This window comes from Trachurus japonicus, chromosome 4 (genome assembly GCF_045865225.1).
Source record: "Trachurus japonicus isolate A0001 chromosome 4, Traja_1.0".
Classification (NCBI taxonomy): domain Eukaryota; kingdom Metazoa; phylum Chordata; class Actinopteri; order Carangiformes; family Carangidae; genus Trachurus; species Trachurus japonicus.
Genome location: NC_140910.1, coordinates 4,717,208 through 4,743,899, shown reverse-complemented (window position 1 = coordinate 4,743,899; position 26,692 = coordinate 4,717,208). Strand labels below are relative to the sequence as shown.

Sequence of the window (26,692 nt, the reverse complement as noted above, 5' to 3'; positions counted from 1 at the left end):
CGCAGGCCGAGTGCCGCAGATAATCACTCCCCAATTATTTCAGTCACCACCCACCACTGGTATACTAGGCTACTACTGTAAGTATTAGTGGAATTTAAAGCTAAGGATTTTGCATGAAAGCTTGTGTCCTGATGCTGTATATTCATAATTCAGTTGAATCATGTTCCTAAATATATCAAATATCTTAAATATAAGATAAAAAAAAAAAGTCAAATCAGAAACAATCAGTTAATTTCAGTAGTAGCAGCAGTAGTAGTGGTAATAGAAATTGGAGGTAACCGAAATGAATGGTTTGGAATATAATAGTATTACACTGATGTAGTGTATTTACAATTGTGTTTATTTCAGTAATAAAATCCTTGATAAAATGAAATGAAATTGATTTAAAAAAATCTTAAATTTAAGATATATCACCAAGCTGTCATTCTAACGTTGACCCATAGGGGGCGATAGAAAAATGCAAAATGTGACACACACTAATTCTGGTTGTACCCCGTGGGGACTGCAGTACCAGTGTGTGTCCACTAGGAGCGCATCAAATTTCACACACATAGACATTTTTCATGTGTATAACCCCAAGGGGACACTTTTAGGAAATTGCATGAGGCGCACCTATTCTAAGTTTTACGGCTCTAGGACGCTTCTACCCGTGGGGACCTCATTTTTGGTCCCCACGGTGAATCAGGTCCCCACCGGGTTGGTATGATTTCAGGTTGACGTCCCCACCGAGATAGAAAAACAAGTGCACACACACACCTACACACACACACACACACACACACACACACACACACAGTGTATTTACAGTAAAACCACAGGTATATATAGTATATGCTATTCTGTATACTGTATATTCCCCAGTATATGCCTGACAGATCTCAGTCTACCTGCCTGACAGATCTCCTATATATATATATATATATATATAGATCTAGCTAGATAGATAGCTAGATAGATAGATAGATAGATAGATAGATAGATAGATAGATAGATAGATAGATAGATAGATAGATAGATAGAGATCTGTCAGGCAGGTAGACTGAGGTGGATGAGACCTATTACCCTTTAGCCAGAGCGGTCTGCTTGGACGATGTGGCCTGGTTCAAGTCAGAGCTCGAGGATACACAGTGCGGGATGCTGTCACCAGATATATGCAGCAAGAAAGTGAAGTGAAATTCACTCCAGCGGTATATTTTTCCGATCGATCAGCTGTGTTTACAGTTCAGGTGTCAAGTGTGAAAATTTTAAATTGCACATATTTTTATCAAGACATTTCAGGTGGTTCATAATATGTTTTGTAAAAAGATTGTTCATTAACTGTAAACATCTTAATAAGTACTAAAACAGGGGAAAAATTAAAATTTTAAAATATATTTATAGGCTATCATGCTATTGTTTTACTGGTTAGGCCTACTTGAGATCAAATTGTGCTGTTTGTCGCCCCTGAACTAAATTGAGTTTGAGACCCCTGTGATGATTGGCTGTTTGCCTGTCACTGTTGTTTCAATGTCCCACATCCGTTTTACAGGGGCAACTCAATAAACTAGCCTGGCTCTCGCCAGACCCTTGTAGTTCCGCAAAGCTACGCCAGAGGCGCTACGCTCAGCTTCGCACAAGGGTCTGGACTCGAGGCCAATGCAAACTTCTTCCCCGGAGCAAAAAATAATGAACCAATCAGGATCGCCGGGCGGGACTTTCTGAGGTGTGACGTAGCGCTGAAGCGACTGTTTGAGTCAAACAACAATGGCGGCTCGCAGTGAGTGGCTGAAGTAGCACGTCATTCAAGATAACGGACAAGTGGTTTATCCAATCACATACAAGATTTTTTTTACAAGGCCCCGCCTTCTGAAATGAATCGCCTATGGAGCAGTCCCAGACCCTTGTGCGGAGCTCAGCATAGCTTTGCGGAACTACAAGGGTCTGGCGAGAGCCAGGCTATCAATAAACTAGAGTAACATGGAAAAGTACGCTATTTCCAGTAGTTCAAGTCAAATGGCCCCAACTAAGTATTGAGAGCATATAGATGGACATGAACATTTTCATATTAAAAATGATTTTAAATTGCTCTTATCTAATATAATTTTTTTTAGATACTGCATTATTACTGAAGCTAAATTGTCCACTGTCCAATGCAGCATATGAATGCAATGAAAAGAATAAAATCTAATTGGAGGAGCCAGCTATCTGTTAAAATGTTGTCCAGGTTAATGTTTTTAGCCATTACCCCTGGGACGCACTGCACGCGGAAGCTGGGCGCGCGCACTGCGCGCGGCTTCTCGGGTGCTTGGGTGGTCGCACTGGGAGCATACTTCTCCTCTCTCCGCGCCGCGTCGTTCATACTCGTATTCACTTGGTTTTCCACACACACACGTCATTTTAAACATGTGTCTGTGTGCCCCATGTGCAGACGCAACGGTCAAATATGTGTAGATGGACAAGCAACAACTTAATTAATCATCATTTAATTATTTTATTTTGAAAATTGACCGGATTCTCTCGCCTTTTCTGTGCCCGACTTCCTGTCTGGTACGACCACGTCTGTCCAGCTTGACAGAACCGAACTGAAGCGCTCCAGGCGCGCGCACTGCGCTCCACAGCGCGAGATGTGCGGCCAGGCAGACCTGTTAACATGTGCGCCGAACTGAAACTCCCTCCGCTCCAGGGCGCTGCGCTTCGGTTCCGCGTCTAGTGCGTCCAAGCTGTTAAAAGGCCCTTCAGTTCAAGATTTCAACTGTGATCGGGCATTAAACAGGTGGCTCACCTGTTCAGATAGGGGACGGAGGGTGTAACTGCTACTGGTCAAATAATGTGAAATAGCAGTTCATTTTACATGTCTGCAGTGATTGTCATTTAAATGCAATTATAGATAATAATAACTTCTTTCTAAAGAAAGAAGTGTTGTGTAGTGTTGTATATAGTCAACAGGAAGGATTTTAGTAAGGTATAGGCCTAAGTCATGAGCGAAAGTATGCACCACAAAACCAAAAAAAAAAAACCTAGGCAGGGCAAGTAAGAATTTAGATGGGGCAAGTAGATTTGAGAAGTACTTGCCCGATAGGGCAAGAACATGGACTGGCTGCTGTGGATGCAGCGTGTGTGTGTGTGTGTGTGTCAGCGCTGTACACAGACACACACGCACACACGCCCGATAGGGCAAGTAGGAAAAAACCTTAACGTCGGACCCTGCATAGTTATGATGGTTAGACAGATGAATTAGTCCTCTAACTAGGGATGTATATCGTTAGGATTTTATCGATACCGATACCCATACCGATACTCCTTATCGGTACTGATACTTATCGATACTCTTATCGATACTACAACATGTAATTTAGTGTAAAAAATAATGATGTTAAAAGATTCAACCTTTTTTTGTTTGTTTGTTTTTTATTAGGGGGGCAGCAACCAGCATAAAAAATTGACAGCAGAGAGGAACACCTCCTTTAAACCCTGAGCAAGTCAACAGTTAACCTGCAGAAACTGCAGTTAATCTATCATCATGATAAAATAGGATCTCCTTCTATGGATCTTGATGAATATTTAGCTTTTTTACTCTTAAAGTTGTATTGCTCTGACTCACAGCTCACGTCAGCTCAGGTGATCTGCAGGTTGTTTTCACTTAATTGCTACGGCGCTGCGCCCCGTGTGTGCGTGTGTGTCTGTGTACAGCGCTGACACACACACACACACACACGCTGCATCCACAGCAGCCAGTCCATGTTCTTCACGCCGTAGACCAGTCAATTTATGAGACGTGTTACCGCAGAATAAACGACACAAGCAGCTCAGTGTTTCCACAGTCGGAGTTTTCTCCTCCTTTCTTACCGGAGTGACATCAGGTCGCTCTGACACTCTGCTCCTCAGCAGCAGACATGAAGCTGCTGGAGCCTCCTCTGTCTCCTCACTGACCTGCTGCTGTAGCTACTGGACACTCCCTCCGCCTCCGACATGAATTAAAAGTACTTTGCTGGGTCTCGGTGCGAGGCTTCAAACACATGACGACCCGACACAGGCGAACGGACCGGGCCGGACTCGTTCGCTCCACACGCACCGCCGTGTGTCGGCGCTGCGGTGCGGAGAGACGCTGCTGAGACTCGCCGTGGCTCGCCCGGTCCAAGTGCTGATTAGAGCAGCAGGGATCAGTTGCGGTGACCGCCGTGTAGAGGTTCTGTTGCGCTGACAGACCCGGTGGAAATTGGGGGGTCACAAGCTGCTGTGGCGGCAGTGTCATTATTACGTGACGCTTAGGGAGACGTTCAAAAAGTACCGATAAGAGTACCGTTAGTCCAGAATCTTAACGGTACTCTGGTACCGACGCAATTATGGACCGGTACCAAAAAGTACCGGTCCACGGTATACATCCCTACCTCTAACACATCCTAAAGTGTCGGGAGTCACTGTAGTGATTGATTGATTGATTGATTGATTGTAGGTACGTACCGGTAGCTGTAATTTCGTCACTCTGCACTCTGCACAATGAGCATGTCAGATCGATCTAGTACGAGTTCACAAGTCGGAGAAAAAAAAAAAAAAAGTCGGAAAACTGTTGCTAACGTAGTTAGCTAGTGGAGTTATAATACTCACCGATGCCTTGTAGCGCCGCTCCCTTTGACTGGCGTGAACAAGGCCAACCATCTCCCCATCGGCAAAGTTGAGGCTCTCCACATGCCCCGACTTGTAGTGGTTCTCCCCCCTTTCAATGCTTTTATTCTGCCCTTGGAAAAAGGCGGTGAAGTGGAGCAAAGAAACCGCCATGTCGGCGGACTTCCAATGCGGGTGGTGACGTATATCATTCGCGACGAGAACAGCGAGGAGCTGTAGTTCACAAAGCGGCTCACACAAAACCTAATATTATCAAAACTCTTTGTGCTTAATTGTCGTCTTCTTTGCGTGAAAAAATTTCTTTAAATATCACAAACAACATATGTGAAATCCATGGCACAATTCAAACGGGACCAGAAAATAATTTGTCTACCCGTTGAATCGCATTGATATTTTTTTGCTTTTGAGGACCCATGTACCGGAAATGGAGGGGCGGGACTTGGAAGGGCTCGGAGAAAATCGCTCTGTTACTTTCGTCCCGTGTTACTTTCGACCCGGCTCTCCCCTACGTATACTGGTGTTGGACCTCAGTGGAAACTTGCCTGAAAAGCTGGGGTTTGAAAGTGGCTGAGTTTTTTTCGTTTGGGCTCTTTGTTTAAGCCAGAGTAGCTCATGAGGCTGCACACCACAAAATTACGAGATTTTAATTCTGCTCCTACGGTGACGTCACCGTGGAGACTGCTTTCATAAACACACCTCTCTTCCACCACCCCGACTTCCGCCGCGCCGCCATTACTTATTGTTTTATTTCCCACTGTAGCGCTGTTATTTCATCACTTTATTAAGTTTTAATAATTTTTCATGCGAGAAAGTAAGGATTTAGATCCCCAATGTGCAGTTAGTTTATCCAAATGACGGCTGTTTAGAAGTTTTCTGGGCGTTGGGAGAAGTGAAGCTCCAGCGAGCTGCAGCGAGCACCAAAGGAGCGGAGGAGTCACTGTCAGCAATCCGCCTGCAGCGCTCGTTTAGCCGGCCGAACGACATCGTCATGCCGCCGGAGGAAACGATTGTTAATTTATTAAGTTTTAATATTTTTTCATGCGAGAAAGTAAGGGTTTAGATCCCCAATGTGCGGTTAGTTTATCCAAATGACGGCTGTTTAGAAGTTTGCTCCACGTTGGGAGAAGTGAGGTGCAGCCAGCTGCAGCGAGCACCAGAGGAGCGGAGGAGTGACTCCTCAACCCGCCTGCAGTGCTCGTTTAGCCGGCCGATAACAACGTCGTCGTGCCGCCGGAGGAAACGATCGTTAATTTATTAAGTTTTAATATTTTTTCATGCGAGAAAGTAAGGGTTTAGATCCCCAATGTGCAGTTAGTTTATCCAAATGACGGCTTAGAAGTTTGCTTCGCGTTGGGAGAAGTAAAGCTCTAGAGCTCCAGCGAGGCAGAGGAGCGGAGAGTGACTCGTCAGCAACCCGCCTGCAGCACTCGTTAACCGGTCAAACTACGTTGTCATGCCCGCGGAGGAAACGATCGTTAATTAACTTACCCGCAGGTTTGTAGAGGTTTACCGCCGACTGGTTAAATTCTTTTTAGGAGATAAATGTTGGTCTCATTGAAGAAGTCTAACAATTGTGGCAGTCATATTAGTTTGTTTGAATGAAAAGTGACAGAAATCACCACATTTTAGGGCTGCCACAAACGATTATTTTGATTAGTCGACTAATCGGATCATACGTAAATTGAATGTAAAACATACAGCTTATCGCACCAGCATGTAGCTGCTCTTATATAACCATCATTAGCTTTCAGCTTTAAGTGTTTAAGGTAGCCTATATGCTAACTAAAAATAAAGACAATTAAGATGATAGTTCATTAAACTTTTAATGAAATATGCAGCTTTAACTGTAGCATAAAATGCAAACAGCTGAGTAAAATAAGGATAAGGCACTGGCCTAAACAACACCAAAATAAATACTCAAAGGTTTTTTAGGTTTTTCTTTCCTTCATTTGTCTCTGGCATTAAACATAGCTACATTTAAATAAAATGAGGTAGACACCTGAAACTAAGGAATTATTCACAATAAAGTTTTGGTAGGCCTATCATTCAAATATAACTTGTGCTCAGTGTAAATAATAGTCGTTCTGTTAAAAAAAAATCGAATACTTTATAAGACAATCATCTTGTCTGAAAAATGTAAATGTTCCCTTTTTACTGTCACAGAAGGAGAAACATGGAAAGACTCCACCAGAAAGTTCTGTGTGAAACTGTCAAATGAAAACAAGTGAAACTGAGGTGCAGCTCAAACTCTGCAAGGTGTGGACTGTGATGAGAAGCTACCAGAAAATATTGACGTAGTTTTACGCCGGGAGAGAAGACTTCCTCGTTAAGATGAGCGCTCATTACGTGACGAGGATGCTGTGACCAGACGCGGTAACGTTCCAATATTCTCCAACACCGAGTCTCAAAGTCCGCGATTTTATTTTTAAATGACGAACGGCTGTTTTTCAGTCCGTGACGTAAAACGATGGACCGGCGGTACCGCTCCTAGTATCGCTTCTCATTTAAAATAACAGATGAGAGAGAGAGAGAGAGAGGAGCGGCGGCGGCGGCTACACCGGTGCCGCTTGATGACGGACAAGACAGGTAGAGAGAGAAAAGAGACCTTGAGTGAGTGAGCACACGTATGTGTGTGTGTGTGGTGGGCGACTGTGGCGGCGGGTGCGTGTGTGGAAGGTGCCGCAGCAGTTTTGAGAGAAAACCGAAGTAAAAAAAAAAAAAAAAATGACGCATCGACTATTAAATTAGTTGTCGACGATTTTAATAGTCGACGTAGTCATGAGCAGTCGACTAATCGTGGCAGCCCTACCACATTTGCATCAATAAATACATGTTTTACAATGAACCGATAACATTTTGTTTTATTTTATGAAGTTATATAACATGGTTACGGTACGACAAAGAGCAGCATAGTATGCGGTTTCCAATACAGCCTGCATGTAACCCACTGGGCCAGCCACCATTCCGGCTCTGTCCTTCCTGCGTCCAATCAATGCGCGCCTCATTACATATTAATACAATGAACATCCGGACCAGTCAAAGCCTCGCGCTTACTCTCACGAGAGAAAGTTGCCGTATGAAAAAGTGTCAGAACAAGCTCTATGTTTGAATAAAAAAAAAAAAAAGAGTTTCCAATAAGTTTTAAGAACTGGTTCAAAGCAATTTAAGGGGGATTGGATACATAAAAAACCAGGTGATGACTCCTTTAAGAACACATCTAGGTAATTATTTCATATGTGAATGGTTTATTAAAAAGATAGCCATATTTTGATTTGGTTTACAAGTAAGCTAAAAACCTCATACGTTTATTATTATTTTCATTAAAAAGATTGGGTTGAGCTCAAATTAAAAACATTTCATTTCATTGATCTGAGAGAACAGAAAGGGTTAAGAACACTCTTTTGATTCATTATTGGTTGGTTGAAGTAAACTAAAAACTGTTCTATATAAAAGGGGGAAAAAGAAAGCATTTTGAAACTTCAGGTATTACTGTTTTGAATCAAAATACAGGAAGTGTTTTTGTTTATTATTTTCTATTTGCTGAAGCTTTTCTAAATTTAAAGGTATCATTACAAAAAAAATCTAAAAGGGTTTAATAAGAATAAATATTTGTGTCTTACCTTTTACATATTGTTGTTTAAGAGTCATTTGTATTTCTGAGGGCTTACATAATTTTTGCTAACACCTGTAAGTTTTCAGTGGAGGCACCGCGCTAGTTATTTCCTTTTTCCCACTGTAATGATAAAGTCTCTTGTTTCATTAAGAACCACAGCGAATTCACCATCTTCAGCTGAGAACCTAGGACCTGTTTTATTTTATTGGGTGTGACCACAGTGTAGATTATAAACACTAAGGGAAAAAGGGGTTACATACAGTATAAAAACAGTTTGGTACATTGTTTCTTCTTGTTGACAGTTGAGACGACCGGCACCACTCTCATATCCATCTGATAAATCTACTGCTACATCCAGCTTCGCTTAGTTTACTGTAATATTTACAGTCATGTTCCTACTGCACTGAAACTAACTGATGCTCCTCCCTTGTACGTCGCTTTGAATTAAAACATCTGCGAAAAAGGACTCAATGTAAAACTACTGTGACAAGTGGAAAAGGTGGAAACAGATGCATTATGTCTTGTAATTTAACAGTGTCTTGGACCGAGTATAATACACTCTCAGTAAACAGTAACCACAGGTTCATGTCTCTGTTCCTATCTGTGGTTTTAAAGTGAACACACAGTTGGATGATGTAGCTTTACAAGAGAATGTTATACATTTTTCCAGCTGTCCTTCAGTAAGACAGTGCATAAGGGTCAAACTACTGCTATACAGTGCCAGCTGAGGTTATCTGACGTGGGCGGGTGTGAGGTCGTCATTCAGACTGTGTTTTAGTTTCAAACTGCCTCTTGGTGTTCCAGCATCTTCCTCATGTCCAGCAATGCGTCCACCATGACTTCAATCAGACGTTCTGCATTTGTTTCTTTGCAGGTGTTGGGAGGTTCAAAGTGTGACACTATCAAGCTGATGTGATCGCTCAGAATGCTGTAGCACACGTCGTATATGTCGGCAGTTTCAGGGCCGACACATGGCAGAAAGTTGGTCTTTGATATGACCTGACCGGGAACAGAGAGGAAGCAGTGGTTACTTATTCATATAGTGCACATCTATAATGTTTTTCTCTGATTTGGAAACAAATTGTCACAATTTGCCCAGAGAGGACCGAGACAACTTGATATTTTTGTATCGCAAAATAAATAAAATTGTATTGTATAGCTTTGAACAGCACAGGTTGGCTTTTCAATATCAAAATACACCTGCACGCTCTTATATTCTGTGCAAAAGTATTCTCACTGTACATGCTCAATTATTATAATGCAGTTTGGTCTAAAAATTGATTCAGTAAAGAGCTAAATAATAGGGTTCCCAACAGGGTGTGTCCTACAGTATGGTCTACACAGAAGTCTAGTGGACTACTTAAAGGGATAGTTCAACATTTGGGCAAATCGGCCCATTGCCATAATCCCTACAGTTTTAGGAGTAGGTTCGTTACCTTTAATTGTCGGTGCAAGCTGTTTTTAGAACGGTGGAGCTCAGAGCTACGCTACAGAGGCTAATGGAATTTTTTGGTTTCCCTCATCAAACTCAGTGTTTCCCCTAGAATATTTTTTAGGCCCGGTGGTACCCAAGGAAAAATCCTGAACAGAGGAGGCGCGTGGGACAGCACGCACCCCCCTCTATTAAATATAAAAGGAGGCGTCACATCAGGGTGCGATGTTAAGGTTTTTTACTACTTGTCCTGTCGGGCAAGTACTCTACTTGCCCCATCTAAATTCTTACTTGCCCTGCCTAAGAGGGTTTTTTTCTGGCTGTGTGGTGCATACTTTCGCTCATGACACAGAAATCCTTCCTGTTGACTGTATACAACACCACACAACATTTCTTTCTTCAGAAGGCAGTATTTATCATTATTAATAATTACATTTAAATGGCAACCATTGCAGACATTGTTTGACCAGTAGCAGTTACACCCTCCGTCCCCTATCTGAACAGGTGAGCCACCTTAATGCCTGATGAGGGCATTTCATGGCCAAAACATGGACAACATTTTAACAGATAAATGGCTCCTCCAATCAGATTTTGCATTCACATGCTGCAGTGGACAGTGGACAATTTAGCTTCAGTATTAATTTGGTATCTAAAAAAAATTAATATTAGAAAGGACCAATTTAAAAAAGCATTTTTAAGATGAAAATATTGGCCTTTTGAAAAGTATGTCCAACTATATGCTCTCAGTACTTGGTTGGGGCCATTTGACTTGAACTACTGGAAATAGCCCATTGACATTGAAACAACAGTGACAGGGAAACAGCCAAACATCTAACAGCTGTGTGGTTCGGTTGAAGCACCGTCTCCACGTGTGTTTATTGACAACAGGGTTATAACCGACACGTCAGCTCGTTGGTATGGTAACGGTAACCGGTGACTGCTGCTGCGTGCGTCTGCCCCGAGTCTGAAACAGCGGCGGCGTTAATGAAGCAGCGTCAGGCCGCTCACCGTCACTGACGCTCGGTGAAATCACCGATTAAATACGGCGAGCCGCGAGCAACGTACAACCTGTCTCACCTGGTAGAGCACAGCCGCTGCAGCGACCCAGTTCGATTCCACCTGACAGTCCCTTTGCTCCGCGTCAATCCCTCCTCTCACTCTCTCTCCCCCCTCCCCTGTCTCTCTTGCATAATGTGCGTCTGTCACCCGCGATATTTTTTCTTTTTTCCAAGGCACCGTAGTTTACTTGCTACAAACCTCAACATCCCATAATATGCTCGCACACTCGCATCATTACTAGGCAGCGAAGCAGGTTGACTCGCGTTGCAGAACAGCGCTGCACAGAGCCTCCTAAACAGAAATGATTATTGATTTCTGAATGAATGTCACTAATTTTTGCCATATTATTATTATTTTTTGGCCTGGCGGGGGCTCTCGTTGGCCTGGCAGCCCGCCAGGCCTGCACAATGGTAGGGGAAACACTGAAACTCATCAAATACACAATCCAACAACTCCAAAACGCTCTTGTTCTCAACCGCGGATGCGCGTTCCCATCGGGGGCAGTTTTTCGGCAAGCAGTCTCTGCATTTGCCTTGAAAACAACTCTGTCTCGTAACGTTCCGTTATTATCTCATAGCGTGGTGAATGTGCAGGTCACAACTTGTCCACCAGAGCGTTTTGGAGTTGTTGGATTGTGTATTTGATGAGGGAAACCAAGAAATCCCATTAGCCTCCGTAGCGTAGCTCTGAGCAGCTCACGGCTCTGCTCGGCCATTCTAAAAATAGCTTGCACCAACAATTAACGGTATCGAACCTACTATAATGACTATAGGGATTATGGCAATGGGCCAATTTGCCAAAATGTTGAACTATCCCTTTAATATACTTAAATATACTTATGTACAGCACTCAACAAGAGTCACAGTATCATTAAACATGTGTACTGTACAGTCAGTGCTGGAGTGGCTATATAGGCAACGTGATAGGATAAAGACTAGGGGCCCTAGTTTCTTAGACCAGGTGAAGTCTAACCTCAGCGCAGCTTCGCCACGTCAACGGGGTGTGGCCCAGGTCCATTTCGCAAGTCTGGTGGGCCGCGCAGTCAGACTTAGACCAGCGCAAGCCCTCCCCTCGTCCCTCCTACCGGCGCAAACGGTGAAGAGGGAGGAGAGAGGGCGGGAGGGAGACAGGAGGAGGAGAGAAAGGCGTGGAGTGGGTTTGACACAGCCGAGTCAGATCTTCACCAATCAAATGAGCTCCTCTCCTCACCTTTAACTGCGCGAAGGGCGATGCGCGCTGCAAGTTTGTCATTTTATACTTTGACATGGACTGAGGAGACAGCGACGCCAGAGGCCGAACCTCTCCCAGGAGTAAACAGCTGTTTTGGTCCGGAGGTCCGAGCTCAGAGTGACCAATAATGAGTTTACTAATATCCTTAATCAGGTTTGATCTGATACACTGAGAACGGCTGCCCAATGTAAGAAACAACAACTAATAAACTAATAAAGAAACTCACATTTATTCAAACCCTGTGTAAGCAAGATGAGAGGTGTAGCCTACACTAATCACAACATAAACAAACACCATGCGGTATGAAATCAGCGTAAAGGACGCGCCCCCCCCCCTCTCTCTCTCTCTCTCTGTCTGTCTCTTTTTTTTCTGTGATAGAGATGCTGAGTATACTGTAGTAGGCTATATACTGACTATCTGATACCGAGGATGTTGTGGTGGACTAAGAGAGATGAAGATTTGTGTTTTGTTTTTCATTACGGCTGCGTGATGCGGTCGCTCGCGCTAATGAATTAATAAGTAAATAAATAAATAAAGCGATCATCACAAGGGCAGAGTGGTATCTCAACACGGCAGCGACATGCAGTCATCCACCCTCAGTCCTGCTTTTGGGACATCCACAGCTGCTTTTCAGTGCCAGTTCGTCCCTGCTGTGTTAATTCAGGTGGAGTTTCCTTTACGCGCCGACAGCCTTTGATCTCTGCTTTGATCTGACTCAGATGTGACGGGACAATCTATATAGATATAAATCCACGTGTTGATTCCGTTAGTTGCATTAAATAGTGGTTATTGTGGATATTTATTGCATTGAAATGTGTCTGGAACTGTGGAGATCTGCCTGTGAGGTCTTGGTGACGTGTGTGCACTGCAGGTCAGTCAGCCAAACTTCCACTGCACCTACTCTCAGCCCTGCGCTGAGAGTAGACCTGGTTGGAGGTGGCAAGCTTTCAGCGCAACCTCGGCGGGACATTTTCGCACAAAACTTCCACTGCACCAAGCTGAATCTGTGACGCCTCCCCCTGCTGCGTGGCCACGCCTATCTCAGCGCAGCGCGATCTGCCAATCTTCCAATCTGACTTTGCACTAGGCTGCGCTGGTCGAAACTTGCATTAGACCAGCTGCGTTACCTTGCGCCACCTGCGCTGCGCCAAGAAACTAGGGCCCTAGATCTTTATCATGGTGCTATAGTGGTACCACAGTGTCATTACTTCATGTCACTTACCTGGCTTGTAGAGATTTGATAGTCAAAAGCTTTGGTGAAGGAGGCGTCTGTGAAGAGTTCAGGCATGGGGATGTTTTCTTCAGCTGTCTGCAACCTCAGACCCAACAGATGTCCCTCTATTCCCTGACCGCTGACCACCTGATAGGATGCAAAACACACCAACACACACTTTATATTCATCCTCATTTCCGTCAACTCTGTCAGACATTGAAATGCATTCCCTTCCCATTCGGATTCATAAACCTGCTCAGTTCATACGGTAGTTTACCTAATACTACTCTGTCTACCCTTCACTGTTGTATAGCACTTCATCTGTGTCTGACCCAGATGTGTATTTACTACAGTATAACCTCCTCTCAGTCTTTTAAATTGGACAAGGACAATTAAATATACAGAGATGATTATAATATAGAACCTGATGTGTGTGAGTTGGAATAATATATAGAGACCATTGGGACCAATGTCTATAGGCTAATAAGCATCTTGTAGCTACGTAGCTTTGTATGTATGCAGCTATTCGGAGCAGATCACTGCTGAATGAAGCTCTGTTTTGTTTTTAATATGCAATGACAATTAATATCTATCAATCTAATAAACTGAATCAATACTGAACGGGTGCTGCAAATGATACTCACCATGTTAGTGTACCACTTGTGTGTTTTTATAGCTTTCTTCAATAAATCAGCCTTCTCTGAGTTCTGTGTGAAACAAGAAAACAAAAGTGTTACAGCCACTGTAGATGATGTAAAGCAGCCTACTCAATACCTCTGATCCATCTGATATCTCAGACCAATCAAACATACAGTAAGTGTGCTGAACACTAAATTACGGTCAGTGGTTAAGTAAAATATTAGGCACAGAGACAGTAGCTACTATGAGGGGTGTCAAAACTAGAAATGACTATACGATTAGATGCAGCTAGTAGTTACACATAGTTGATGATATAATAGTTGCATCATCACACCTTTATGTTGGGGTCATCAAAGGCCTTGACAAAGTCAGCAGAGGCCTTTGAGTTTGAATGGATGGCAGCTACACGGCCCAGTTTGAACATACGCAGGGAGGCTGGTTCAAAGGTTGGACAGCACTGGTGGTGAATCCTGGAAACAAGCAGGAGAGATGTTCTCAGTGGTCTAACATACACACTAATACTGTCACTCTGCAAACACATCAGAGGCAACAGCAACAACAGAAAAATAATTCCAGCAGTCGGTTGCCAGACCCTTGCTAAGTATAACACCCCATTGCTAGGGAACTATGCAGGATATTTACCTTATGTTTAATTTTTACCTTCATGAAACAGCTTGGGACTAATTGTGATGTTAGATAAATGACTTGTAACTTGTTACAGGGAGAGTGGAGGCTCCTTCCACATTGTGGCTGAAAACACAGCTCTCGTCTTGGTGGCACAGCGAGTCCACAACAAACGCACCCGTAAACCGTAATCTGTCTTGCACACAACCAGGAGGAGGCTTAGCAAAACAGTGGAGAAGTGACTGCTACTGGCTGGTACAATGTAAACAGGAAGTCATTGTCAAACCCATCACAATTTCTTAAAGGGACAACAAGGAGTTTTGGAAAAGCAAAGCATTTTCACACTACATTTATGAGCCTCCGCGCGCACCGTGAAATTCTTTGACCGGCGGAAGACGGACTCATGTTTTCATTCATCAAGAATTAAAGTCGGAGGTTCAAAGACGATCACATACAGTAGTCCCGACCATAAACGGCGATTCGGCGGCGTTATTCTCATGACTCGCCACGAAACCGAAAGTAATGAAACGCTGGTTGGCTCGACCAGCATTTCCGCCACCACTAATAATAACAAAATAACGATAGAGACAAAACAAAATATTTATCGAAAATGGGCCCATGAACAAGTGTGGGTAGCGTAGATACATCCACATTAACGTGAGACTTTTTTATAACCAAATAGAAACTCCTCGTTGTCCCTTTTAAATGATATAATTCAGACTAAACATAATTTTTTATGGAAACGTAATTGTATTCTGCACCCCTCTAAACGCCCCATGCAAGTATTATTTTTCTTCAGGTTGTCAGTTGGTCTTATTCTCTCATTGGGGACAGCCAGGTCAGGATATCTCTAACACGCTATATAAACTTCTAATTTGCTAAAGTGGTGGTCAAGGGTCAATCAGTACCAACCTCACAAAACACAATTTAACCAAACCTCAAGACTTAAAGCAGATAACAGCGGCACGGCCGTTTCGGCTAATGCTGTGTTCAAGGCAGGCTTTTGAAACCGTAAGTTACAGCTTCAAGTCACAACTACGACTTGGTAGCGTTCCAGGTAACCCGTAGCTCGTGTTTTTACCGTCCTGTTGTCTGTGAAAGTCACTATAACGGCCACTCGTAACTTCCGACCCGTGAACTCGTACCAGATCGAACTGGTATGACTTCACAGGAAGGAAAAACACAAAGTACGAGTTTCCTTGAACGCACCATGAGTTAGCAGCCCCCGCCCTTGTCAGGCATCAATTGGTCCTCGTGCTACGTCACCACATTCACGCGCATCCCTTGGCTGCACACACAGCCCTTCATGCCGTTCTCTCTCCTCATTGGATAACACTTGTATCCCACAAGGAAAATTTTCTCCTCGGGTTACAGCAGAGCAGAGTGACGGAGAGACTCGTGTTTAGGCTGAAATACTTCATGTAAGTGATTGCTGACGGAAAATAGGACTATTTAGGACTTATATTAACAAAAACATTCCACTGATATCTGCTTTAACACAACAATTATGATAAAACTGTCACACAAATGGTTCATATTCCATCACTGGATAAACAGTAACTGAAACAGACAGACAAACACAAGGAGGTGATTCTAGTTTACTAAGTATCCAGTGAGATGTTTGTTTATTGGTAGCTCCAGTTACTGGCTGATGACCACATCCCAGCTCCAGGGATGGACACAGCCTGATGATTAATATATCCTATAATATAAACAGTCTGCCTCCACACTCACCTGTAGTAGGCTAGCTGTATAGCCATCTGCACAAATGCATCTGGGCTCATCTTGAGGGCCTTCAGGGCGTTCTTTCCAAAGTGGTTTAACGTGGTGATTCTCAGGGTCAGGTCTCGAACCATTCTGTGGAGGTGGGGATGGGAGAGGTGTCAGCATATCTCTGTGTCTAAACCTAACAGTGGTCAAAACCTATTAAGAATTAGTTTGTGTTATACAAGTGGGTCTGGCTACTACCTAGTGAATTGAGATGTAAACCTTCATACCTACAATCTACAATAGTCCTGTTGAAGAACCCTGTATGTAGTTTATTATTAGTTAGCTGTGCTGCGTTGCCAGTGGCAGTTGTTTGTATACTGAGCAACAAGCTCTGTGCAAAACTGAAAGCATCCTGAACCTGCAGCTTCTGTGCACAACATAAATTAGTTCCAATAATTCCACGTTTCTGAAGAGGAGTCTGAACTTATTTTGGTACTGCAAGTTGCACTGTTTTGGATTCAAGTTGTGTAAACAGATTTCCGTTCATTGTTCAAACTTACTGTTGCCCTATAATCTTTGGTGATTTAAGAGATGATGCAGAAGGAAAGGACCTGAATAATATAGTTAGTATGGTAGGAAAAATGCTTTATTTTCGAAGCTACAAAAAGACAACAATTAAATATAGAACGCTTTTGAAAAAGATATGAATAGAAACAAATGGGTGTTTTTTTGTGTGTGTTTGTCCTCCTTTTGGTTTGTTTTACCATGATCGCATGTATTTGATTACATAACTATGAATTTGTATTTGTGATTTATAATATACCAAGACTGACATTCCTCTGAGCGTGCTCACCTGGTTCATATACCTCTGTTCATATACCTTGATCACAGTTTTTTTTTCTAAACTGTCGTGTTAAATTGGAAAAATGACCACTGCCACATGTGGCTGTTCACACAGCAGCACATGGGTCTGTCTTTTTCGTGTAGGTTAAAACTGGGCTCACTTGTCAATGTGCTGCTTGGCCTCCTCAATGTCCTTCTTGACCTCAGGTGTAATGTTGAAGTGAAGTTTCTGGGGCATGGGCAAAGGCTCCTCTGGAGGCCGAGTGGTCTTTGGCTTCATCCTGTTTCCAGAATGAACGGAAATGAGACGTGAGACAGAACAAACTCTAATTTGGCAAAGAATAAAAATCCACAATTGACGGTGGTTCATAAAATACATAAAAGTATGGACATCTGATGGCTGAGCAGCCTTCCTATTTGAAACTAGTTGGTTTATATTCACTCGTACCAGAGACGGGGGCTCGAGTCATTGTGACTTGGACTTGAGTCGACTCGAGTCGCTGTTTTGGTGACTTGACTTGACAAAAATAAAAGACTTGAGACTCGACTCAGACTTGGACGTTAAAGGCTCGGGATTGATTCCATGTATTTTACTGAATATCAGTAATTACAATGCAAATCCAATTAATTGTCATACTTTTAAACAGGTTGAATGAATTGGCCAATGATGTTAACTGAGAGTTACTAATATCTTGTCTGTTCACTTAATTAAAGGGACAACTAGGAGTTTGTATTTGGTTATAAAAAAAAGTCTTACCCACACTTGTTAATGGGTCCATTTTCGATAAATAGGCTATATCACCTACAATAGCTCATTTACTGTTCGTCTACTCACATGAATGTTGCAGTAAGATCGCCCAACCCCATACAGACTGTCCCATCCGCGGCAGAGTGTAAGGCGTTTGCACCACACGTCCCATCCTCTCCAATCATTATCTGACAAAGACATAAGATGCGCAAACCGAACATTAGCCTCATATCCCAACTCTGTTAGTTACATCACACCACACTATCACATACATCACACACAACACTACATCATCATTAGACTTATTATTTATTTATTTTTCAATTTATTTTCTGGTCATTTAATCAATAAGTCACTTAGGACGATGCAATCACTACTACCTTTGCACATGTTTAACCTTTTTATCTGTTATTTGCACTCTTGAGTTTTTGTTGCTGGACCATATTGATATTGATATTTGGCACTAGTTTTGTTTGTGTTTTTTTGTTTGTTCGTATGCTTTCCCTTTTCTCTTTTTTCATATAGCACTGCAAGTGGAACCAAAATTTCCTGAAGGGATTTCCCCAAGGGATCAGCCAAATCCATCTATCTATCATCTATCTGATACAAACTGGTTGTAAAACTATACAAATAAAATTGCTCTGCCTTGCCTTGATCTCATTACAGTGATTTCCTTATTAGTGATATTGGTCACCAGCATCATGATACACCATATCATTATTTGCTTATGTTATATCACCTGTAATCCCTTGTCAAACCATCGATTCCCACTGTTACATTCACTGCCCCCTCCATGCAGTATCTGCAGAATGGCACTCTGACGCGTCTCATCTGGCATTCTGGCCTGTGCATTGTCCAAACACACTGTGAAGATGCTCCTCTCAATAGCTGACAGCGATTCTCTGTTGGTCTCATCTGGACACACCGGGGACATGCACATCAGGCTGCAGCAGTGCCATTTATCAGCTTCTACTTTCACATGGTCAATCAGGGAAAACTTCACATGCCATTCACATGAATGACTGTTTTTCGGTGACATCAGGTCAGTGGTTCTTCAGGATTATACCATGGTCTGGGTGAATCCTCGATTCTGATTGGCTGCGGGGTGTCCATTAAAAAGTGATAATGGACACCTATTCATTAGATTCACATGACGTCACTGTGTTTCTCCGCCGCCATATTTGTGTCCGAATCAGGGCGATCTGGGCACAGATCACAGCGTCACGTTACCAGAACAAGTGGAGTAGTTGGAGGAAATCAGCAAGAGACCGAAAATTGACGTTATTTGAAAGATGCCAGGATTATATTGTGCTGTTGAATGTGATAGCAGTCGCCAAAAAAAACCCCGGACTGCAGTTTTATTCCATCCCAAAAGACGTAAAGTTATAGGCGAAATAAATAGTTGACTGCAGGCAGTCTATCAGTGGCAGCATGGGCTGTGACAAGTCTCACTAAAAGAGGGGATTCACTTTTTTTTTTAATAACATGGATATATTGAATTCTGCATTTTGATTACTTTCTTATTAATTACTCACTGATTCTGCATTTAGGGTCTTTTATTTCTGTATAACAGACCGTTGCTAAGTAAAACGGGCCGTTGCTAGGGTCGCCGCTCTGATCAGCGGAGCAGGGCAGAAGAACTATCAAGGATTTTTACCTTGTGTTTCATTTTTACCAGCTTCAGACTAATTGTGATGTTAGAAACATGACTTGTAGCTTGTTAGAGGGAGAGTGGAGGCTCTCTACCTCCCTCACCGCTGCTGGAAACCAAACCTGCGATCAGAGCGGACAGAGCGGACGGGCCAGCGCAGTGACACAGCTTTGACCAGCTGTGTCTGTGCCACCGCGAGTCCGTGACACAAACGTGTCCCGTATCGTAATCTCTTATGACAGCCAGGACTACATAAATGCACACAACGTAACATTTACATGATAATTCATCAATCTACTGATTGATTATCAAAAGCCCATTGAAAACAACTACACACGAGTCGACCGAGAGGAGGGTGAGGAGCAAACAGCGGAGAAGTGACCGGACTAAGGACTTTGATCAACACGTCTCAAATTAATTAATTAATTCATAAACTGTGTAATAAGTGGGATAATATAGAGTTTGTCTGTTGTTATAGAGATATAAACCCAGACAGGATGTATGAAACCCTGTCATTTTGTCAAGAAACTGTCATTTCCATCCTGCGGTTTGCATGCTGTCATATGAGGAGACCTGTCAAATCGGACACAAATATGGCGGCGGTCCCTTCGACGTGACGTCACTGCAACCCATGAATAAAGATGTTCCGGTAAAATAGCCTGATTACGTTCTAAATATTACTGCGCTGGCTCAAACGCTTGTTGGTAACCACGGCAACGGACACTCGGACCATAACAACTTTTTTTCAGCGCATCACGGCACTGGAGTCTGTAAACACACCAGCGGTAAGAAGTGCACTGGCCGTCTGAAATAATACTTTGTGTCACGTAACATTTGAGCCGTCACATCACCTCGCTTCACTGATCAACTACCAGACTGTGACAGAGTCACTGGCTGTAACGTTACGCTGCGGTCACAGCGGGTCCCTCTTTTTTTTTATTTTTTTTTTATCGCCGACGAGTTATTAAATAGTCCGCTCGGCTCAGCCGCTTAAAGACGTGTGATTTTAACGGTAAAAACAACATTTTAACGGTAAAAACAACATTAAATTATAAGTAATTGATTTAATATGTATTTATCTCGTAAGTGACCATGGTATAAGCGGGATAATGCCCTTCGAGGTGTCCGATTATCAGAGATTAATGGACTTCGCGGAAGCAACCGTCCTCCGCTTCGCGTCGGACGGTTCACGCCTCCGCGTCGTCCATTAATTTCTGATAATGGACACCTCGTCGGGCATTATCCCTTACGTAACTCACCCTGAATGAGGCAGTTGTAGGTTCTGCTCCAGATGTCTCGGTACTGTGTGGTGAGGATGCCGACAGGCTCCGTGGTGGTGTGTGGTGAGGCCTCACAGATCCTCTCCAGCTGGACGTAGAGCTGATCGGATGTCAGCAGAGTCCCGTCACTGTTATGCACATCCAGTGCAAAGAACTGCATTCAAGGGGAGGACACACAAGAAAGAATGGATTACGGACTCAGTCACATGTGTGTGTACATCTGTATGTATACTCAATGCATGAGTGTAATTTATGGGCCCCTTTTCCACAAATTAAAGTAGTTCCCAGGTGTCTTAAAGACATGTCTGTGACATGCTTTGGTCAAAATACCCCAAGGATCAAACATCACAGCTCTTTTTATTCTCTCAAAACAGCCCTGTTCACAACGGCTGGTTTCAGTGCATGTCCCTTTAAATGCAAATGAGCCACTGCTTGCCCCACCCTGCCCCTTCTATTGGTACCAGGTAGGGGTGGTATTATGCAAATTACAACAAACCACATGGATTTTAACTATAGGGAGCCTGAAAATTACAGCTCTTTTTGTCAATTATCACATTTTGGGGGCCGGAAGGCAAGACAAACACCCAAATATACTGTATGTTAAAGAGCCTTCAAAAAGTGTTATTTCCATAATATTTCCCCTTTAATTAAAAAGCATTCATCAGCACCGGGACACATGCCCCCCTCCCCATGTAGCTGTATGTAGTTATGTATAATTTAGAGTTGGGAGGCCGTGAACAGTTTGATTGTGCCAAATGACCTGGCTGGAACCCTGACCTGGCCGTTGTGCACCACGCTGATGTGTTTGGGGGCATTGGGTGTCTTGGCGTGGAACACCAGAGAGTCCGTCTTCAGACCAGGGATACGGCAGGACGACAGCGCCTGGCTGTACTGCTTCATACACAGCGGCCTCCCTCCCATGTAGTCCACTGGTACTTTGTCACTACAAAACATACACTCATTAAACATGAACTCAGCCAAACTACAACATTTACAACTCAAGCTGCCTGATTCACTGGATGCTGAGGACTATTTGAAGTTATATAGAGCTGCTTCCATCTTGACTCAGCTGTAGCCTCTTTAGCTAATAACACAAGTCTTGAAGGTCAGTATGTCTTCATTGATGTTGCAGTGTTTTTAAGAAACCTTTGTTACAGCTGACATTTTGAAATATGCACTTAAAGGGATAGTTCAACATTTTGGCAAATTGGCCCATTGCCATAATCCCTATAGTCATAGCAGTAGGTTTGTTACCTTTAATTGTCGGTGCAAGCTCTTTTTAGAACGGCGGAGCAGAGCTGCGAGCTGCTCAGAGCTACGCTACGAAGGCTAATGGGATTTCTTGGTTTCCCTCATCAAACTCATCAAATACACAATCCAACAACTCCAAAACACTCTCATGGACAAGTTGTGACCAGCAAATTCACCACGCTATGAGATGATAACGAAACATTATGAGACAGAGTTGTTTTTGAGGTAAATTCATGCAAAACCGCTGATGCGCGATCCCTTCAGGTGCAGTTTTTCGGTAAGCAGTCTCTGCATTTGCCTCGAAAACAACTCTGTCTCGTAACGTTCCGTTATTATCTCATAGCGTGGTGAATTTGCAGGTCACAACTTGTCCACAAGAGCGTTTTGGAGTTGTTGGATTGTGTATTTGATGAATTTGATTAGGGAAACCAAGAAATTCCATTAGCCTCCATAGCATAGCTCTGAACAGCTCACGGCTCGGCTCGGCCGTTCTAAAAATAGCTTGTGCTAACAAATAAAGGTAACAAACATGCCAAAATGTTGAACTATCCCTTTAAGACAATAAGTCATGGCTGGATACAAGAAGAGCATCAGACCTGGATAAGACCAGTCTGTTAATGAGCTTGAGGTTAAACTCAAAGTACAGATGTCTGGGAAAATGATGACAATTTAAGGTCGGTACTCACTTATCAACCATTGCACTTGCATTCAGGAGACCTGATGCAAATTCAGCAGCAAACCTACACAGAGAAAACAAATGAAGGACGATTTTAACAAGAACTGTATTCTGACTCATACAGGTCATTCACCCACAACCCAAAACCTCAACCTACATTTTATTTGTACATATTTTGATTATTTTGTATATGTTGTCTTGTTCTTGTCTGTGTCTTTTTGACACTTACACAAAGCCTGTATGAGACAAAAGTGCCAAAACAAGTTTCTGTGTGTGTAAACATACTGGCCAATAAAGCTGATTCTGATTCTGTGTGTGTGTTTACCTTATTTGTTCCTTTTTACTCCTGAAGCCCATGTGGGGAAGGACTGTGCCGATGTTTGAAAAAACTGTCAGAGGCTTCCGTTTGTCCAGATACTCACACTTGATATACCCCTCTGTCAACTGTAAACGAAAAGGTGCAAACAAAAAGACAGGAGCGATTGAGATGTTTGTGACGTGATCTTCTCCCAGTCTGAGGGTGATATAAATTACATCTACAAGAGGTGATGACAGTAACATGCTCTGATCTCCTCCTGGATGTAACTGTATGAAGTGTTGAAGTGTAGGATGCGGTGCAGCGTGGAAACTTCAAGTTTCCGTTCTGGTTGAAATGACTGCTGGCAATGACAGTAAAAATAAATTTTCTCTACTATAGATTATATAAATACATCAAAAGTACTTGTGCTGTGTAACTTCTCTGTTAAATACGTAGGCCACTTATAAAGCTCTGAACATATAATTTTATTTTTATCCCAGTTGTTCAAAGCAAAGTTGGATTGGTACATTCCAGATAGACAAACTTTTCAAGACGACCAAATCCAGATAATGAGTGCTCTAAATGGGACTGCATATCACACTGAAGGCTGATAGGTCTGTAAACAACAGAAGCATGGGGGTTATTTGAAAAGGGGGTGTATGTATTGTTGTGCTCTTGGTTGTTTCTTCAATGTCTTAAAAAATATACAGTACACTAGTCAAATACACTGTGAATATTTCAAACTTCAAAATTCAACTTCAAATTTCATTAAATTATCCTGTAGTTGGGGAAAAAGTTCTTCCATTGTGGAATAATCAAAAATGAACTTTATCACTGTGATGGTTTAACAATCAGGTGCAAAATATAAATCAATGTTGTTTAATTGACCAGTTTGAATTTAATTTCAATCACATTTTGTTCCTGAAATCCCCCCTGAATCCACTTAACTGGGATCAGAATAATCATGATTTTTTTGGATCAAAGTTTTCCCGATCCTACTAAATTTTTTGAACAACACAAACTGAGGGTTTGATCCAGATTAAAACCAAGACTGGATTACGTGATCTAATCTGATATCAGAATCTGTTTTTACTTTTGAACAACCCATTCTCAAGAGTTGAGCCAATCCATTATCCAAAATCCGATCAGATTACTTTTGGGCCCAGATTGTCATATAAAAAGCAAACAGATATGTTGATATATTGTTGAACTCACCCAGTTGTCAGTGTTGCTTGCTTTCCTCTCCAGGCCCCTCTGCAGTCTCTCTCCAACCCCCCCTGGTTTCAGAAAGTCCTCCATCAGCTTCTCTGTGTGTTTCAGCTCATGTGGCTCCACCATGGGCTCCAGGACGCTGAGGTAGAGCTCACAGGTCTGCTTCAGAGGGGGCACGGGCAGACTGGGCAGCGTGCTCTGCTGAGTCAGGTTTCTGCCAGCAAGAGCAGCTGCTGGTGTCACCGATGGACAAGGTTTCATCTTGCCCATCTTTGCCTGAGGGGTTACAAGAATGTATCGAAATACAAATGTCACAGCTTTTGTTTTCACTCAGTAATGTTGACTGTGCCCCAAGGGAAAACAACACACTGGATCTGTTTGCAGGTTTTTCTTTATGTCTGACCTGACACCTGAAGGAGACCATTTACAAACAAACAGATCAGGAGAAGCTGATTCATGCTTTCATTCGTAACAGTCTTCTGACTGGACACCCCCCAAAAGTATCAAACAGCTGCAGCTCATTCAGAACGCTGCAGCTCGAGTTTTAACCAGAGATCAGATCACATCACCCCGGTTCTGAAGACCTTACACTGGCTCCCAGTCAGCTACAGAATAGATTTTAAAGTTCTGCTCCTGGTTTGCAAATCACTGAATGGTTTAGGTCCAGAATACATGAAAGACATGTTAGTAGAGTATAAACCCAGTAGAGCTCTGAGATCTACTGACTCAGGTCAGATAGTGGAGCACAGAGTTCAAGCCAGACATGGTGAAGCAGCATTTAGCTGTTATGCTGCTCACAACTGGAACAAACTACCAGCAGAACTGAAATCAGCCCCAACTGTATAAAGCACTTTTAAATCCAGGTTAAAAACATTTCTCTTTTCATGTGCTTATAGCTGAGCTCTTTTTAAGAACTTAAAGCTTTATCCATTTTCTTTTCTTCTACCTTTCTATTCTTCTTTGCTCCTGCTTTTAACTCTGTTTAATGTTTACAATTTTTTTCTAATTGTTTGTTTTCATGCTGTTTTATGCTGTTCTTTTTTAGTTGCCTTGGTATGAAATGCGCTATATAAATAAAGATGCCTTGCTTTGCCTTTACAAGGTGTGTGCACACACACCTTTTAAAGGTGTACAGAAATGGCAGTTTGTCCTGTTTGTCGCGCCGAGTTGTCACGAGCTGCAACACGAGTTTACCCGAGTAAGGAAAACGAATTTGATTGGTCGATATTCAAAGCTTGGGGCGAGACCGAACTCCGTGTGTGTGTGTGTGTCTCAGACGTTTGAATGACGGATTATGGATCCAATATCAGTGGCTGGTGAATCGTGTACAGACTGACGTATAATCCGTGCGCCTGCATTATCCAATGCGGAAAAAAAATACACACTTTCATCCCAGATTTATTCAAAAATAGAATTTTGCATAAAGTTTGGCCTACATCGTCTGATAGATGAGTTATTACACTAATTTTATGACCCAGAGTGGGCTCAAATTCAATTTTCTTTTCTGTACACCTTTAAGTCTGAGTTAAAAACTGATCTCTGGGTTGACTTACCCTGAACTGTCAAACTTTTAGACATTTAGGTTTCAGAACAGCTGAGAAAGTCAGCGCTAGTTTAATACAGAGCGCGCCAAGTTCTGGTTTTCAAAATAAAACATATTAATATTGACATTATTGATCCGAAGTTGATTGAGCCATTAGGTCACATAGAGGCTATTGAACTAAAATGCTAATGTTTTCTCATGAAAAGTATTTATTCTCAATAAAGTGCTACTGTAAAAAAAAAAAAAAAAAGAGAGAGAGAAAGAAAACTGTGATCCATAATGGATGACATTTTGGACCTACTCTATTTCATCTTGTTCATCATTTACGCACTTGTTCCTGCAGCCTTTGCCTGCTAATTTGGTTGTCCGTGTTTGTCGTTGTTTTTCTTTTGCTGATGTTGTAAATCAACTTTGGGTCCCATGAAAGGCGCTATGTAAATCAAAATAATAATAATAATAGTAATAATAATAATAATAATAATAATAATAATAGTAATGTCATCATCAGCATCTTCATGTCTTTTTTTAATCTGTAAAACTGCATTGTACATAACTAAACTATACTGTATTATCATTTTAAAGTAGTTACTGTCAAATGATGAATTTTAACATTCACTCAAACTGACATATGAAGACAAATGAAGCAAAATCCAAGCTATACACTTATACTATATGCAAGTAGGAAATAGTACAGTATATTGCATAGTTTGTGACATTACATATCTTGATTAGAAACAAGATGTCACCAGCTGTGTTATTAAGTGTGAAGGTTTGTCACTTACCAGATGTCTTATGCAAATCCTCAACATGATGATCTGACAGAGAGATAAATAGATTAGTTCCTTCTCTTAAAGCTCCAGTGTCCCCTATAGCTCTGTGACATTAACGGGAGAATGATCCAGGTCCAGGCTTTTTGTACAGGACTGTGAGCTCACCAACTGTCAAACTGAGTGGTCTGAGGGAGTAAATATGTGTTCATATTGTTGATCTAAGCAACAGTTTGTTTGTCTGTTTGTCTTTTCCAAATAGACAAATGTATGCAGAACTAGAAAAAGCATTTCCAAGAAT

General features: G+C 42.3%; 1 pseudogene; it reads right to left on the bottom strand.

Moving 5' to 3' along the window:
- Window positions 1–8,995: 8,995 nt before the first annotated feature.
- LOC146988315 (carnitine O-acetyltransferase-like) lies at window positions 8,996–26,433 on the bottom strand (annotated as a pseudogene).
- Between the last annotated feature and the right edge of the window lie 259 nt (window positions 26,434–26,692).